We start from the raw sequence: 9,966 nt of genomic DNA, 5'->3' as shown, positions 1-9,966 counted from the left end.
AAAAAACCACACACACAAATATTAGCCAGGCGTGGTGGCACATGCCTGTAGTCCCAGCTTCTGGGGAGGCTGAGGCAGGAGAATCGCTGGAACCAAGGAGGTGGAGGTTGCAGTGAGCTGAGATGGCACCACTCCACTCCAGCCTGGGTGACACAGCGAGACTCTGTCTCAAAAAAAAAAAAAAAGAAAGAAAGAAAAAAAATTATTTTCTTCTATTTACGTGTATTACTTTTTTCAAGTGGTTACTAAGTTGCTAGGACATAAGTACTTGTTAAATTGTTTGGACCTTGGCAGGCATCATTTAAAAAATGGTTTGAGGCCAGGCGCAGTGGCTCACGCCTGTAATCCCAGCTCTTTGGGAGGCCAAGGTGGGCAGATCACAAGGTCAGGAGTTCGAGACCAGCCTGGCCAACATAGTGAAACCCCATCTCTACTAAAAATACAAAAAATAAGCCAGGTGTGGTGGTGGGCACCTGGAATCTCAGCTATCTGGGAGGCTGAGGCAGGAGAACTGCTTGAACCTGGGAGGTGGAGGTTGCAGTGAGAAGAGATGGCGCCACTGCACTGCACTCCATTCCAGCCTGGGCGACAAGAGTGAGACTCCATCTCAAAAAAAAAAAAAAAAGCATACATCTTACCACCTTGTCATTTTTGTTTTGATTTATTTTAAAAGATTTGTAGAGAAGAATGGATTAGTAATCACGAAGAGTTATAAAAGAGAATCGAGTGTGGACATTGAAAGAATTAGCATTTGAAGCACAAAATGATGGTGAAATGGAACCTAATCTTATCTCTGGGGTCAGGACACCCTGCATAGTCTTTAGGATCTACAATCATGGCCCTCTTAACTCCCGGGGACAGTTGACACCTTAAAATGATAGATTTCTGGAAGAATGGCAGACCAGAGTTCCTAAATACTTGTGTTGTATAACTATCAATACTAATTAAAATACTTACTTTCTTTTGTACTTTTTCTGTTTTGTTTGTTTGGCTGTTGTTGTTTTTTTTCTTTCATGTCCATCCTAGTGGATGAGAAGGGGCATCTCATTGAGTTTTGTTTTGCTTTGAGACAGGGTCTTGCCCTGTCACCCAGTTGGAGTGCAGTGGTGTGATCATGGCTTACTGCAGCCTCGACCTCCTGGGATCAAGCAATCCTCCTGCCTCAGCCTCCTGAGTAGCTGGGACTACAGGTTTGTGCCACTACACCTGGCTAATTTTTTTTTTTTTTTTTTTTTTTTTGGTAGAGACAAGGTCTCACTATGTTGCTCAAGCTGGTCCCAAACTCCTGGGCTCAAGCAATTCTCCCTCCTTGGCCTCCCAAAGTGCTGAGATTACACGTGTGAGCCACTGCGCTTGGCTAAATTTTCTCTTTTGTTAGAGACATGGTCTGACTCTATCAAACAGGCTAGAATGTAGTGGCATGATCATACCTCACTGCAGCCTCAAACTCCTAGGCTCAAGCAATCCTCCCACCTTGACCTCTGGAAGTGCTGGGATTACAGATGTTCACCACCATGCCTGGCCAAATTTTCTTTTTAAATTCATCTTTCATTTGATAGAAATGAAAAAGAATCCTCAAAGGCCAAGCAAGTGGAAGCAGGAATCCAGAGAAATAAGGAAGACCTGAAATGGCAGAATACTGTGATCATCTACCAGTCCCTGATGTCACCAAGCTTTGATTCTGATAGCCATCAAAGACAAGTATACAGGACATGAGATGACCAACTTATGGAGGACAATACACAAAGCTTGTCTGTAGGTGTGGGTGGGGAGCAGCAAAGAAATGTGCCTGTCTTAACATTGGAACTAATGAAGAGAGAGGGGAAAAAAATTCCTCTGAACCACAAGTCGTACCTCATGCAAGTTTGTGGTCCAATTCATAATTCTTGGGTGACGCGAAAAACCTCAAGCAAAGAAAGTCGTTTGGTACTGGGTTGCCATGCCTCCAGGCAATTGACAGAGGATCTGCAAATTCTCTCAGAGGAAAGCACCTTTAGATGGGGCACAGTAGCTCACGCCTATAATCCCAGCACTTTGGGAGGCAAAGGTGGGCAGATCACCTGAGGTCAGGAGTTCGAGACCAGCCTGACCATCGTGGCAAAACCCCGTCCCTACTAAAAATACAAAAATTAACTGGGCATGGTGACGCACTCCTGTAATCCCAGCTACTTGGGAGGCTGAGGCAAGAGAATCACTTGAACCTGGGAGGTGGAAGTTGCATTGAGCTGGGATCACGCCACTGCACTTCAGCCTGGGCGACAGAGTGAGACTCCGTCTCAAAAAAAAAAAAAAAAAGAAGGAAAGCAAATAAAATTACAATTAACTATTTAACAGGAAAACAAAGCATCATGAGTAAAAGCCAACATAAGCAACAGACAGCAGAATCAGACCAGCAAAATGTTCAGCTGGTGGAACTGACAGATTCAGAATATAAAATTTTCAATAGATTTCCTGGAATATGGTGGACTGGGTTATTCAAACCAGCCCCATTACTGAAAAAAACAACAAATGCTGGCTAAAAGGAAAAAAATCTGGCCAGGCAAGGTGGCTCCCACCCATAATCCCAGTGCTCTGGGAGTCCCAGGCAGGAGGATCACTGAAGCCCAGGAGTTCAAGGTACTGTGAGCTCTGATCACATCAGTGTTCTCCAGCCTGGGTGACAGAGAAAGACTTCATCTCTAAAACAAAAACAGAAATAAAGAATAAAGGCCAGGTGATTGGCTCACGCCTTTAATCCCAGTACTTTGGGAGGCTGAGGTGGGGGGATCACCTGACGTCAGGAGTTGGTGACCAGCTTGAGCAACATGGTGAAAACCCATCTCTACTAAAAATATATAAATTAGCCAGGAGTGGTGGTGCACACCTGTAGTCCCAGCTACTTGGGAGGCTGAGGCAGGAGAATTGCTTGAACCCAGGAGGCAGAGGTTGCAGTGAGCGGAGATCACACAACTGCACTCCAGCCTGGGCAAGAATGAAACTCCAAAAAAAAAAAAAAAGAGAGGAAGGAAGAAAGGAAGGGAGGGAGGGAGAGGCAGGGAGGGAGGGAGGGAGAGGCAGGGAGGGAGGGAGGGAGAGGCAGGGAGGGAGGGAGGGAGGAAGGAAGAAAGGAAGGAAAGAAATCTTAAAAACTTTGAAATCACTAAAAGCAGGACAAATCCTAAAAGTAAGAACTCAGACAGGCCAGTAGAACCTGAAACTGATTGTTCCTCGAGAGCAGTTTCCATTTTAGACAAACTTGAACTTTGGGTTTTGATAGTCTCCTGGGGTAAAGGGGGCAAGAGTCAAAGCCTAGGGGGACTACATGTTGGGAAGGCTGATTTGGGAGTCTCCTCATATCAAGCTGGCCCCCTCAAAGGGCTACAGCCCAGGATTAGGGCAAAACAGAAGTAAATTCATTCCTTTCTCTACCCTAGGAGACTCAGAAAAATTTGTTTGTCTAAAGAGAGCAAAGACGGGACAGTGCTGAGAAGTGTAACACAACCTAGCCTCTGCATGGATTTGCAGCTCAAAAGTCTATTACCTGGCCAGGTGTGGTGGCTCACGCATGTAATCCCAGTACTTTGGGAGGCCAAACAGGAGAATCACTTGAGCCCCAGAGTTCAAGATTAGCCTGGGCAACATAGGGGGACCTCATCTCCATAAAAAATACAAAAAATAGCCAGGTTTGGTGGCCCCCATCTGTGGTCCCAGCTGCTGGGGAGGCTGAGGTGGAAGAACAGCTTGAGACCAGCGGGTAGAGGCGGCAGTAAGCTGAGATTGCACCACCACACTCAGCTTGGGTGCAGAGCGAGACCCTCTCAAAAAAAAAAAAAAGTGCATTACCTTAAGCCCTAAATGTAGTTTAAAGTGTTCTCAGAATAGTGCCCATAGGCACCTAGGATAAGTCAATGCAAGACCTCTCTGCAGGACTGCTCCCTCATCTAAGGCTATAAGGAAATCCTGCAAATAAATTCTCAAGGATAATGAGTGTATTAATTTTCCATTGTTGCTGTAACAACTTACCATAACCTTGGTGACTTAAAATAACACACACTTATTATCTTATAGCTCTTTTTTTTTTGAAACAGAGTTTCACTCTTGTCACCCAGGCTGAAGGACTGCAAAGGCGTGATCTCGGCTCACTGCAACCTCTGCTTCCCAGGTTCAACTGATTCTCCTGCCTCAGCCTCCCGATTAGCTGGGATTACAGGCACCCGTCACCATGCCCAGCTAATTTTTTTTTGTATTTTTAGTGGAAACAGGGTTTCACCATGTTGGCCAGGCTGGTCTCAAACTCCTGACCTAAGGTGATCAACCTGCCTCGGCCTCCCAAAGTACTGGAATTACAGGCATGAGCTGCTGTGCCTGGCCTATTATCTTACAGCTCTTGAAGTCAGGAGTCCATACTTGTCTCATTGGACTAAAATCCAGATGTCATCAGGGATGTTTTTCTTCTGACAGGAGCTTCTAGGGCAGAATCCACTACCTTGCCCTTTTCCAGTTTCTAAGAGCTTCTTGCATTCCTTGGCTAGTGGTACCTTAATGAATCTTTAAAGCCAGTAAGGATGGCTCAAGTCCTTCTCACATCAAGTCTCTCTGCCATAACTTCCCTAGTCACACTTCTTTCTCTCACATCTCCTGCCTCCCTCTTTCATTTATAAGGACTTATTTATGTGATTACATTGGGTTCACACAGGTAATCCAGGATAATCTCTGCAACTCAAGACCCTGAGTTTAATTACATCTGTAAATTCTCTTTTGCCATTCATGCAGATTAGGATGTGGACATTTTGTGGGGAGGGCATTATTCTGCCTACCAAAAAGAGTATTACATATTACATAGTAAAAAATAATTAAGCTGTTGAGGAAGTCATATACCATGAATGAGAATCAGCAGAAAAGACAGATGAAACATACATACATACAGATATAGATCATGAGCCAGTTGGACTTCATGTAGGAATGTAGAATTGCTTTGACATTAGAAAAATCCATTGATATAATTCACATTAAGAAATTAAAAGAGAAAAATTATATCAGTAGATGCAAAAAATGCATCTGATGTTGTATTAGTCTGTTCTCACACTGCTGATAAAGACATACCCAAGACTGGGTAATTTATAGAAGAAGAGGTTTAATTGACTTACAGTTCTGCAGGGCTGGGGAGGCCTCAGGAAACTTACAATCATGGTGGAAGGAGAAGCAAACATGTCCTTCTTCACATGGCGGCAGGAAGGAGAATTGCTGAGCAAAAGAGGGAAAAGCCCCGATAAAACTGTCAGATCTTGGCAGAACTCACTCACTAAGAGAACAGCATGAGGGCAACCACCCCCGTGATTAAATTACCTCCTGCTCTGTCCCTCCCATGACACATGGAGATTATGGGAACTACAATTTAAGGTGATATTTGGGTGGAGATACAGAGCCAAACCATATCAGATGTGATTAAGCATCATTTATTAAATCAAAATATTAGTTGTCAGTGGCTGCTATAACAAATTACTATAAATTTGGCAATTAAACAGAATTTATTTTCTCAAAGTTCTGAAGGCTAGAAGTCCAAAATCAAGGTGTTGGCAGGGTCAGCCTCCCTTCAGAAGCTCTATGGGAGAATCTGTTTCTTACCTTTCTCAGCTTCTGGAGCATTCCTTGGCTTGTGGCCACATCACTCCAATCTCTGACTCTGTCTTTACGTGGCCTTCTCCTCTGTGTCTGTCTGTGTAAAATCTTGCTCTGCCTCTCTTTTAAAAGAATTTGTGGCTGGGCTCACATCTGTAATTTCAGCACTTTGAGAGACCGAGGCAGGTGCATCACTTGAGGCCAGGAGTTTGAGACCAGCCTGGCCAACATGGTGAAATCCTGCCTCTGCTAAAAATACAAAAATTAACTGGGCTTGGTGGTGCATACCTGGAATTCCAGCTACTCAGGAGGCTAAGGCACAAGACATGCTTGAAACCAGGAAACTGAGGTTTTGGTGAGCTGAGATCACGCCACTGCACTCCAGCCTGGGCAATAGAGTGACACTCCATCTCAAAAAAAAAAAAAAAAAGAAAAGAATTTGTGTGACCATATTTAGGGCCCACCCAAATAATCCAGGATAAACTCTTCCTCTGAAAACCCTTAACTTAGTCATATCTTTTACTACATAAAGCAATATTATAGGATTTTTGTTTTGTTTTGTTTTTGAGACAGAGTCTCACTCTGTCACCCAGGCTGGAGTGCAGTGGCATGATCTTGGCTCACTGCAACCTCTGCCTCCTGGGTTCAGGTGATTCTCCTGCCTCAGCCTCCCCAGTAGCTGGGATTACAGGCACATGGCACCACACCTGGCTAATTTTTGTATTTTTAGTAGAGACAGGGTTTCACCATGTTGGCCAGGCTGGTCTTGAACTCCTAACCTCAGATGATCTGCCCGCCTCAGCCTCCCAAAATGGTAGGATTACAGGCTTGAGCCACTGCATCTGGCCAGCTGGTCTTGAACTCCTGACCTCAGATCATCTGCCTGCCTCAGCCTCCCAAAATGGTAGGATTACAGGCTTGAGCCACTGCATCTGGCCAACAATGCTGTAGTTTGAACATGTGACTTTCCAAACCTCATGTTGAAATTTGATCCTTAATGTTGGAGGTGGGGCCTAGTGGGAGGTGTTTGGTCATGGGGACAGATCCTTCATGAATAGGTTAATATCCTCCCTGAAGGGGAGGGGAGGAAGTGAGTGAGTTCTTGCTCTACTAGTTCCCATAGGAGCTGGTTGTTAAAAAGAGCCTGGCACCTCCCGCCTTGCTCTGTTTTTTTTTTTTTGTTTTTTTTTTTTTTAATTGAGACAGAGTCTCACCCTGTGGCCCAGGCTGGGGTGCAGTGGCACAATCTTGGCTCACTGCAACCTCTGACTCCCATGTCCAAGCGATTTTCTTGCCTCAGCCTTCCCAGCAGCTGGGATTACAGGCACCCGTCACCACACCTGGCTAAATTTTTTGTATTTTTAGTAGAGACAGGATTTCGCCACGTTGGCCAGGCTGGTCTCAAACTCCTGACCTCAGGTGATCCACCCACCTCGTCCTCCCAAAGTGCTGGGATTACAGGCATGAACCACCACGCCCGGCTCCAACTTGCTCTCTTGCTTCCTCTCTCACCAGGTGATCTCTGCACATGAGGCTTCCCTGTGCCTTCTGCCATGAATGGAAGCAGCCGAAGGCCACACCAGAAGCCGAGGAGCAGATGTCAGCACCACTCTTCTTGTACAGCCTGCAGAACAGCAAGCCAAATAAACGTATTTTCTTATAAATTTCCCAGCCTCAGGTATTTTTTTAAATATTATTTTTATTTTTTTCCTACCAGGAACCTCAGGTATTTTTTATAGCAACACAAAATAACTAAGACAAGTAATTTTGCTCTATTTGCCGTGTAAGATAATATTCACAGGTTCTAGAGATTAGAAAGTAAATATTGGGCTGGGCGTGGTGGCTCATGCCTATAGTCCTAGCACTTGGGAGGCAGAGACAGGAATATCATTTGAGCCCAGGAGTTTGAGACCATCCTAGGCACCATGGTGAAACCCCATCTCTACACAAAATGCAAAAAAAGCCAGGTGTGGTGGCTCACACCTGTAATTTCAACACTTTGGGAGGCCAAGGCAGGTGGATCACTTGAGGTCAGGAGTTCGAGACCAGCCTGGCCAACATGGTGAAACCCCGTCTCTACTAAAAATACAAAAATTAGCTGGGTATGGTGTCATTTGCCTGTAATCCCAGCTACTCAGGAGGCTGAGGCAGGGGAATTCCTTGAACCCGGGAGGCAGAAGTTGCAGTGAGCCAAGATTGCATCACTGCACTCCAGCCTAGGTGACAGAGCAAGACCCTGTCTCAAAAAAAAAAAAAAAAAAAAAAAAGCAAAAAAAATTATCTGGATGTGGTGGTGCATGCCTGTGGTCCCAGCTACTTGGGAGGCTGAAGTGAGAGAATCACTTGACCCCAGGGATCAAGGCTGCTATAAGCTGTGATACCATCACTGTACTCCAGCTTGGGTGACAGAGGAAAAGAAAAAAAAAAAATTAGAAAAAAGAAAGTAAACATAACTGGAAGGAGGGGGATTTTTTTTTCAGTTTACCGCAAAAATAACCCATGAACTAATTTTAAAAGACAGCTTATTTAATCTATTTCAATGGGATCTAAAACAGAGCTATAGCAAACATCATGCTTGATATTAATGCTTAAAACATTCCTTTAAAAAGCAGGAATAAGAAAGAATATCCACTATTACCACTTCTATTCTACATTATTGTGGAAACCCAAGCCAATACAGCAAGAAAAAAAATTAAAATTCCAAAGCAAAAAAGAAAAAATATTATTTTTGACACAAATGTCTATATAGAAAACTTATAAAATGTCTACAGATAAATTATAGAATTAATAAGAGTTCAAGACAATTACATTTCCATATGACCACATATGGAAGTTATATTTGAAACTGTAATTAATTTTGGAAAATACCTTGTGAAATAGCAACCAAAACAGTAGAGGGTGTTATACTTCCTGCCATGACAGAATACCTGGAACTATATTTGCCCTCTGTCTTAATCCGTTTTCTGTTGCTACAACAGACTATAGACTAGGTAATTTATAAAGAAAAGAAGTTTATTTGGCTCATGGTTCTAGAGGTTGGGAAGTCCAAGGACATGGCACCGGCATCTGGTGAGGGCCTATTTGCTGTGTCAGAACATGGCAGAGAGCATCATATGGGGAGAGAGCAAGAGTGTGTATATAAGGTCAAGTCTTGCTTGCTCTTTTTTTATTTTTATTTTATTTTATATATTTTTGAAATGGAGTCTCACTCTGTCACCCAGGCTGGAGTACAGTGGCGCAATCTCAGCTCACTGCAACCTCCGCCTCCCAGGTTCAAGCGATTCTCCTGTCTCAGCCTCCTGAGTAGCTGGGACTACAGGCATGCGCCACCACACCCAGCTAACATTTGTATTTTTAGTAGAGATGGGGTTTCACCATGTTGACTGGGCTGGTCTTGAACTCCTGACCTCAGGTGATCCACCTGCCTTGGCCTCCCAAAGTGCTGGGATTACAGGCATGAGCCACCATGGCTGGCCATTGCTTCCTCTTCTTATAAAGCCATCAGTTGCATCATGGGGCCCTCACCCTGATGACCTTACTAATCCTCTTTACTTTCTGAAGATACCACCTTCAATCAACGTATGGATTTGAGGATTAAGTTTCCAACGCATGAAATTTGGGGGACACATTCAAACCACAGCACCCTCTTGTATAAATAACCAGAAAATGTACACACTATATGGAACAACTAGATATTGGACAATTGGACATTGAAGAATAGAGCAGGAAAACAAAGATGTTATCACAACAATACCTCTGCTTTCTGCCTAGTAGCTCTTTCTGAATCACATTATAGGAAGGGGGAACCCAAACAAAGCACAGAAGTCTTGCTGAATTAAGGAGACAGATCAGATTTTGGAAAGGTTGAGGTGGCTGGAATTTGCAGAGCAGAGTAGTAGAGAGGAGTTAGTTATGCAGAGAAAGGGCTCTGGAAATCTGCACAGAGGCCACCTTGAGTTTCTGGCTGAATATAAAGCAGCACATGCATAGCATGGAACACCACAAGGTCAGGCAAAGAAAACTAGTTAACGGCTGCTGAAAGCTGAACAGTTCCCAGAGCCAAAAGATGTTTGAGAGTTGTGATTAGCCACAACAGAGAAATCTTGTTGAATACTTGAGGTTACATTTAGCCCTTGAACAACTAGATCTACCCTAACAAAGCAAGTGACTCAACTGCCTGCCAAAACATAATTCAACATTCTTTTAAAAAAAAATACAGAAATCCAGACACTTATCAAAGCAACTTTCAAAATAACTAGCATTCAATATATAATCACCAAATATAAAAAATTAAGAGTAGATGAATGTCGGAGGTCCCCTCAAACCACTCTTGGGTTTAATTATTAGCCAGAAAGACTCACAGAATTC

General features: G+C 43.8%; 1 long non-coding RNA gene across 1 annotated transcript in view; it reads left to right on the top strand.

The window, feature by feature from the left end:
* LOC134730636 (uncharacterized) overlaps positions 1 to 9,187 on the top strand; it is a 25,267-nt gene extending 16,080 nt beyond the window's left edge. Inside the window, exons 2-3 of the long non-coding RNA XR_010112543.1 lie at positions 1,074 to 1,190; positions 7,114 to 9,187. This is a non-coding gene — a long non-coding RNA (uncharacterized LOC134730636). The remainder of the gene's footprint in view (positions 1 to 1,073; positions 1,191 to 7,113) is intronic.
* Positions 9,188 to 9,966: the final 779 nt, after the last annotated feature.

This window comes from Pan paniscus, chromosome 5 (assembly GCF_029289425.2).
Source record: "Pan paniscus chromosome 5, NHGRI_mPanPan1-v2.0_pri, whole genome shotgun sequence".
Lineage (NCBI taxonomy): Eukaryota > Metazoa > Chordata > Mammalia > Primates > Hominidae > Pan > Pan paniscus.
The sequence above is the reverse complement of the archived record's forward strand: the minus strand, read 5'-3'. Positions and strand labels throughout refer to the sequence as shown.